Source organism: Papio anubis, chromosome 8, assembly GCF_008728515.1.
Source record: "Papio anubis isolate 15944 chromosome 8, Panubis1.0, whole genome shotgun sequence".
Taxonomy (NCBI): domain Eukaryota; kingdom Metazoa; phylum Chordata; class Mammalia; order Primates; family Cercopithecidae; genus Papio; species Papio anubis.
In genome coordinates this window covers 81,094,366-81,102,687 of record NC_044983.1, presented here as the reverse complement: position 1 = coordinate 81,102,687, position 8,322 = coordinate 81,094,366, and positions in this window count along the sequence as shown.

The window sequence follows — 8,322 nt, the reverse complement described above, 5'->3', positions numbered from 1 at the left end:
TATCAGATGAAAAGTAAGGATGCACTTTTTGGATTAAGATGACAGATAGGAGGCAGGACTAGCTTGCAGCTCTTGCTCAGAAGGACAGAGCAGCATGTAGAGACTCACATCATGAACTTTTGCTCCAAGAACTACCGTGGGAACATACCAGGAAAGCCGAGGGAATCCACAGACCCCTTGAAAGAACTGGATCACTGCAGCAGGCTCCCTGAGATGCTGAAATACTGTGAGTCTGCTTTCTTTCCCAACAGTGAGGTCTGTGGTCTGGGGTAGGTTCTCAGCCCTGTTCACTGGCTGCTTGGAAATAGACTCAGTGCTGCTGGGGCTGCATGGTGGGGGTGAGACTGACCTTTAGAACTGCGGTCTGTGTGGGAGTGGGGTGAGGCCTGTGACTGACAGCTTTCCCCCACTTCCCTGGTGAACTGCATGACTCAGCAGCGGCAGCCATAATCCCTCTGGGAATATAACTCCATTGGCCTGGGAACCACATCCCCATCCCCCATAGCAGCCACAGCAAGTCCCGCCCAAGAAAAGTCTAAGCTCAGACATGCCTATCCCTGCCCCAACCTGGTGGTCTTTCTCTCCCCACCCTGTTAACTGAAGACAAAGGTCATAATCTCTTGGGAGCTCTCTGGCCCTGCATATTGCCTAAGAAGCCTAAATACTTAACCACATGTCCCCAGGGCAAGTTTGCATCATCCCTATAGGATTGCAGCTGATGCACTCTTGAAAGTGCCACCACCTCTTAGCTGGAGGCCAACCAACACAAAACCAGTGTACTAAACAAAAATACAACCAGGGACCCTGGCAGAGTCCGCTGCACTCCCCTGCTACCTCCACTGGAACTGGTGCTGCTATCCATGGCTACAAGACCTGAAGACAGATCACATCACAAGACTCTTTGCAGACACTCCCCAGTGCCAGCCCAGAACAGGTAGCTCTGCTGGGTGGCTAGTCCCAGAAGAGCAAAAACAATCACTGCAGTTCAGCTCTCAAGAAGCCCCATTCCTAGGGGAACAGGGAGAACACCACATCAAGGAAGCACCCCATGGGACAAAACAATCTGAACAGCAGGCCTTGAATCCCAGATCTTCCCTCTGATATAGTCTACCCAAATGAGAAGGAACCAGAAAAATAATTCCGGTAATAGAACAAAAGAACAAAACAAGGACCTTTAACACCCCCAAAATATCATAGCAGATCACTAGCAATGGATCCAAATCGAGACAAAATCTCCAAATTGCCAGAAAGATAATTCAGAAGGTTTATTATTAAGTTAATCAAGAACGCACCAGAGAAAGGTGAAGTCCAACTTAAAGAAATCAAAAACATGATACAGGATATGAAGGGAAAATTCTTCAGTGAAATAGATAGCATAATTAAAAAACAATCACAACTTCTGGAAATCAAGGACACACTTAGAGAAATGCAACATGTACTGAAAAGTCTCAGCAATAGAATCGAACAAGCAGAAGAAAGAACTTCAGAGCTTGAAGACAAGGCTTTCTAATAAACCCAGTCCATCAAAGACAAAGAAAAAAAAAATTAATGAACAAAGCCTCCTAGAAGTTTGAGACTATGTTAAACATCCAAACCTAAGAATAATTGGTGTTCCCCAGGAAAAAGAGAAAGTTAAAAGTTTGGAAAACATATTTGAGGGAAAAATTAAGGAAAACTTTCCCAGCCTTGCTAGAGATCTAGACATCCAAATACAAGAAGCTCAAAGAACACCTGGGAAATGTATCACAAAAAGATAATCACCTAGACTCATAACCATCAGGTTACCTAAAGTCAAGACAAAGGAACGAATCTTAAGAGCTGTGAGGTAAAAGCATCAGGTAACCTATAAAGGAAAACCTTTCACATTAACAGCAGATCTCTCAGCAGAAACCCTACAAACTAGAAGAGATTGGGTGCTACCTTTAGCCTCCTTAAACAAAACAATTGTCAGTCAAGAATTTTGTATCCAGTGAAACTAATCTTCATAAACAAAGGAAAGATAGTCTTTTCCAGACAAACAAATGCTGAGAGAATGTGCCACTACCAAGCCAGCTCTACAAGAACTGCTAAAAGAAGCTCTAAGCTGTGACACAAATCCTTAAAAATACACAAAAATAGAATCTCCTTAAAGCATAAATCACACGAGACTTATATATCAATAACACAATGAAAAAAAAAAAACCAATGAGGGCAAGAAATAGCATGATGAATAGAATAGTACCTCATAACTCAATACTAACATTGAATGTAAATGTTCTAAATGCTCCACTTAAAAGATAGGGAATGGCAGAATGGATGAGAATTCACCAATCAAGTTTCTCCTGTCTTCAGGAGACTCACCTAACACATAATAAGCCATATAAACTTAAGGTAAAGTGGTGGAAAAAGATATTCCATGTAAATGAATACCAAAAGCTAGCAGAAGTAGCTATTCTTATATCAGATAAAACAAACTTTAAAGCAACAGCAGATAAAAAAGACAAAGAGGGGCATCATTTGATGATAAAAGGACCAGTCCAACAGGAAAATATCACAATTCCAAATGTATATGCACCTAACACTGGAGCTCCAAAATTCATAAAGTAATTACTACTGGACCTAAGGAATGAGTTAAACAGCAACACAATAATAGCGGGGGACTCCACTGACAGTGCTAGATAGGTCATCAAGATAGAAAGTCAACAAAGAAACAATGGACTTAAACTGTATCTTATACAAAATGGACTTAACAGATACTTAAGGAACATTCTACCCAGCAACTGCAGAATATACATTATATCCATCAGCACAGGGAACACTCCTCAAGATAGACCATATGATAGGCCACAGAACAAGTCTCAGTAAATTTAAGAAAATTGAAATTCTATCAAGTACTCTCTCAGACCACAATGGAATAACAATGGAAATCAACTCCGAAAAGAACCATCAAAACCACACAAATACATGGAAATTAAATAACCTGCTCCTGAATGATCGTTCAGTCAACAATGAAATCAAGAAACTAAAAAATTCTTTGAACTGAATGATAATAGTGACACAGCCTATCAAAATCTCTGGGATGCAGCCAAAGCAGTGCTAAGAGGAAAGTTCATAGCATTAAATACCCACATCAAAAAGTCTGAAAGAGCACAAATAGACAATCTAAGGTCACATCTCATGGAACTGGAGAAACAATCCAAATCCAAACCCAGCAGAGAAAAGAAATAACCAAGATCAGAGCAGAACAAAATGAAATTGAAACAAACAAAAAAAATAAAAAAAAACCACAAAAGATAAATGAAACAGAAAACCGGTTCCGTGAAAAGATAAATAAAATTGATAGATCATTAGTGAGATTAACTAAGAAGAGAAGAGAATAGATCCAAATAAGCTCAATTACAAACAAAATGGCAGATATTACAACTGATACCAAAGAAATACAAAAGATTATTATTCAAGGCTACTATGAACAACTTTACATGCATAAACTAGAAAATCTAGAGGAGATGGATAAATTCCTGGAAATATACAACCCTCCTAGATTAAATCAGGAAGAAATGCAAACTCTGATCTGACCAATAACAAGCAGCAAGATTGGAATGGTAATAAAAAAATTGCCAACAAAAAAAATTCCAGGATCAGATAGATTTACAGCTGAATTCTACCAGACATTCAAAGAAGAATTGGTACCAATCCTATTGACACTATTCCAAAAGATATAGAAAGAGAGAATCCTTAAATCATTATGTGAAGCCAGTATCATCCTAATACCAAAACCAGGAAAGGACATAACAAAAAAACGAAACTACAGACCAATATCACTGATGAACATAGATGCAAAACTCCTCCACAGAATACTAATGAACCAAATCTAACAGCATATCAAAAAGATAATCCACCATAATCTGGGTTTCATACCAGAGATGCAGGGATGGCTTAACATACATAAGTCAATAAATTTGATACACCACATAAACAGAATTTAAAACAAAAATCATATGATCATATCAATAGACACAGAAAAAGCATTTGACAAAACCCAGCATTGCTTTATTATTAAAACCCTCAGGAAAATCAGCATAGACGGGACATACCTTTGGGTAATAAAAGCCGTCTATGATACACCCACAGCCAATATTACGCTGAATGAGGAAACGTTGAAAGCTTTCCCCCTGAGAACTGGAACAAGACAAGGATGCCCACTTTCATCACTTCTATTAAACTTAGTACTGGAAGTCCTCACCGGAACAATCAGACAAGAGAAAGAAATAAAGGGCATTCTAACTGGTAAAGGGGAAGTCAAACTGTCATTGTTTGCTGATGATATGATCGTATACCTAAAAAACCCTAAAGACACCTCCAAAAAGCTCCTAGAACTGACAAAGGGATTCAGAATGCAAGATTAATGAACATAAATCAGTAGCTCTGCTATACACCATCAGCGACCAAGCTGAGAATCAGATTGTGATCTCAACCCCTTTCACAATAGCTGCAAAGCAAACAAATAAAAAAGCAAAAAAAAAAAAAAACAACTTACGAATGTACATAACCAAGGACATGAAAGACCTCTACAAGGAAAACTGCAAAACACTGCTGAAAGAAATCCTAGATGACACAAACAAATGGAAATACATCCCATGCTCATAGAAGGGTAGAATCAATAGTGTGAAAATGACCATACTGCCAAAAGCAATCTACAAATTCAATGCAATTCCCATCAAAATACCACCATCACTCTTCACAAAACTAGAAAAAAAAAAAAAAAAGGATCTACAATGCATATGGAACTAAAAAAGAGCCCACATAGCCAAAGCAAGACTAAGCAAAAAGAATAAATCTGGAGACATCACATTACCTGACTTCAGACTATGCTATAAGGCCATAATCACCAAAATAGCTTGGTACTGATATAAAAATAGGCCCATAGACCAATGGAACTGACTAGAGAACCTAGAAATAAAGCCAAATGCTTACAGCCAACTGATCTTTGACAAAGTGAACAAAAACATAAAGTGGGGAAAGGACATCCTATTCAACAAATGGTGCAGGGATAATTGGCAAGCCACACGTAAATGAATGAAATGGGAACCTCATCTCTCACCCTATACAAAAATGAACTGAAGATGGATCAAATACTTAATCTAATACCTGAAATCATAAAGATTCTAGAAGATAACATGAAAAACCCTGGTAGACATTGGCTTAGGCAAAGACTTCATGATCAGGAACCCAAAAGCAAATGCAACAAAAACAAAGACAAATAGGTAGGACTCAATTAAACTAAAAATCTTCTGCACAGCAAAAGAAATAATCAGCAGAGTTAACAGACAACCCACAGAGTGGGAGAAAACCTTCACAATCTATACATCTGACAAAGGACTAATATCCAGAATCTACAAAAAGCTCAAACAAATCAGCAAGAAAAAGCAAATAATCCCATCAAAAAGTGGGCTAAGGACATGAATAGACAATTCTCAAAAGAGGAATTACAAATGACTAGTAAGCATATGGAAAAATGCTCAACGTCACTAATTATCAGGGAATACAAATCCAAACCACAATGTAATACCACCTCACTCCTGCAAGAATGACCATAAACAAAAGATTAAAAAAAAAAAAATAGATGTTGGCATGGATGCAGTGGTGAGGGATAAAATACTGAACATTGGGTACAGTGTACACTGCTCAGGTGATGGATGCACCAAAATCTCAGAAATCACCACTAAAAAATTTATTCATGTAACCAAACACCACCTGTTCCCCAAAAATCTATTGAAATAAAAAATAAAAAATTAAAAAAAATAAAAGTAATGATGCTACCTTTTGTTAAACATGGAAGCACTATAGATTACTTATAGTATTAGAGGCGGAGGTCAGGGGCATATAGATTACTTATATTAGAGGCAGAGGTCAGGGGCGGAGAGGAGATGGAGACAGGAGAGAAACACAAGTTGAACTTCTAGATTTTACTAAGTGAACTAAAGAAATCTCACTGAGTCTTTGGCAGCAGCATATTGCTAAGTGTAACGTGGGTCCTAATTTTGAAATATTTTCTGATGGCCCTTCTCCTATTGTAAAACCAATTTTCTTTCTGTGCATTTTGTCTGCTATTATGACTCTGGGGAAGACACCAGGTGAATGCTGCTTTCAGAAAGAAACAGGGTACAAGAGAATCTGCCGCCACACAGGGAAGAATTACAGAAGGACAAACCAACCTTTTCTGACCCTGTGTGAAGAAGGGGAGAGAAGAATTAAGCAAGGATGTCAGGTACTAGTGTCCTTCTTTGCCCTCATTCTTTAAGGGTCCAATCTGGGTGATAAGGAAAAGCAAGGAAACTGGTTCTTCATCAGAAGATAGATTGCCTCTGTGTGATTCTTCCTGTATGACAGAGGCTTCCCTTTTACTGTTTCTTTCTGGAAACAAGATTCACCTGGACCCTTCCCCAGGGTCATAAATGAAGAGCTCTAGACTTTGCAACTAGAGGCAGTGGTGGGGATAAGCCTTCTGCTATTAGTACCTCCAAAAACCAGATGGAACAGACCAAACTCCAGCAGACACAGATGGAGCCAGGGCCAGCCTAGGCCACCCCACAACAGAGGCCAGCAAGGATCTGGGGGCATTATACAGATCCTGGGCCCTCTCCTCTGTCACCCAGACACCATCTGTGTGGGCTGGTATGAGTGGAAAATAAAAACCCGAAAAAAGACTGCTGAAACCTGAACAAACTGAGATGTCCTTTACTGACAAGTTTTAATTGCCAGCCGCCCTGCCGCCACTGAGTGGGGATTGGAGACGAGGGTGGTCCCAAGGAAGATGAGATGAGCTGTAGCAAATAAAGCACAACAATCCAGCCTGGGTAACATGGTGAGACCCTGCCTCTACTAAAAATACAAACAAATAGCCAGGTGTAGTGGTGCACACCTGTGGTCCCAGCTACTGGGGAGGCTGAGGCAGGAGGATCACTTGAGCCCTGGAGGAAGAGGTTGCAGTGAGCTGAGATCGTACCATCATGCTATTGTAGTCCAGCCTGGGCCACAGATGAGATCCTATCTCAAAGAGAAAAAAAAAGCAACAATCCTGGGTGTCACTCTCAATATATACCCAGGATCAGAGAGGTTGAGAAGAGCTGGGATTCAAAACAAATAATCAAACTCAGTACAATTCTTTAGGAAAACAGATGAGAAAGTAAGTTGTTTTGGTTACTTGATCTACAAAGTGACCAAAACAATTCAGTGGGGAAAGGATAGTCTTTTCTACAAATGGTGCTAGGAAAGTTGGATCCTCAGGCCAAAAAACTGAACTTAAATCCTTACCTCATACCATATAAAAAGTTAACTCAAATTGGCTCTTAGACCTATGATTTGGTAGAAAATACAGAATAAAATTTTTGTAAGCTTGAGTTAGCTAAAGATCTAAGGTGAGTTTAGGAAATTTTCTATCTAAAGCAACGAGTTTTTATTCCCTGACGTGTAGAACCTGATAATGTGTTCCATTTCATTTTCCAGAATAATTCATTAGCCAAAGACTCCATGGTCAAGGCACAGAGCTAAATCCAGAAAGGCATAATAGTAAGAGATTTATTTTCATTTATTCACTCTTTCCTGTCTGTAATAGTTGTATAATTCATCTTTTTTGTTTGTTTGTGTGTTTCTTTAGAGACAGGGTGTCACTCTGTCACCAAGACTGGAGTACAGTGGTGCAATCACAGCTTACTACAGACTTGAACGCTTGGGTTCATGTGATCCTGGTGCGCGAGACTCCCAAGTAGTTAGGACTACAGGTATGCAACACCACGGTCGAATAATTTTTACATTTTTTATAGAGACAAGGCCTCACTATGTTGCCTAGGCTGGTCTCAAACTGCCAGCCTAAAGCAATCATCCTGCCTCAGCCTCCCAAAGTACTGGGATTACCGGAGTGAGCCACCATGCTCAGCTTAATTTCTCTTTTTAAAATTCAAATTATTATTTCACTTCTGGGTATCAATTGAGTTCCGTTTTTTAATAAAATGAACTTTTATTTATTTTATTCCCAAGGGGCTTATATTGATTCAGTGTGCAGACTCTTCCCCCTTTTCTACCTTGCTACTTTTAATGTAATCATTTCTCTTGCAGAATTAATCTTCATAGGATTGTCATGAAGATCACATGAATGCTCAGAAAGCACTTAAAACGGTACTTGGCATAATAAGTAAATGACCTCCAGAGTTTTTCCTTTTATGGAGACTTCTTCAATTATCAGTAAGCCAATTATGATGGCTCATTATTAATAAGGAATTATTATGAATTATAAAAGTAGACATTTGTTCCTCCATTATTGTATTACCCACTACTCAGTCCACA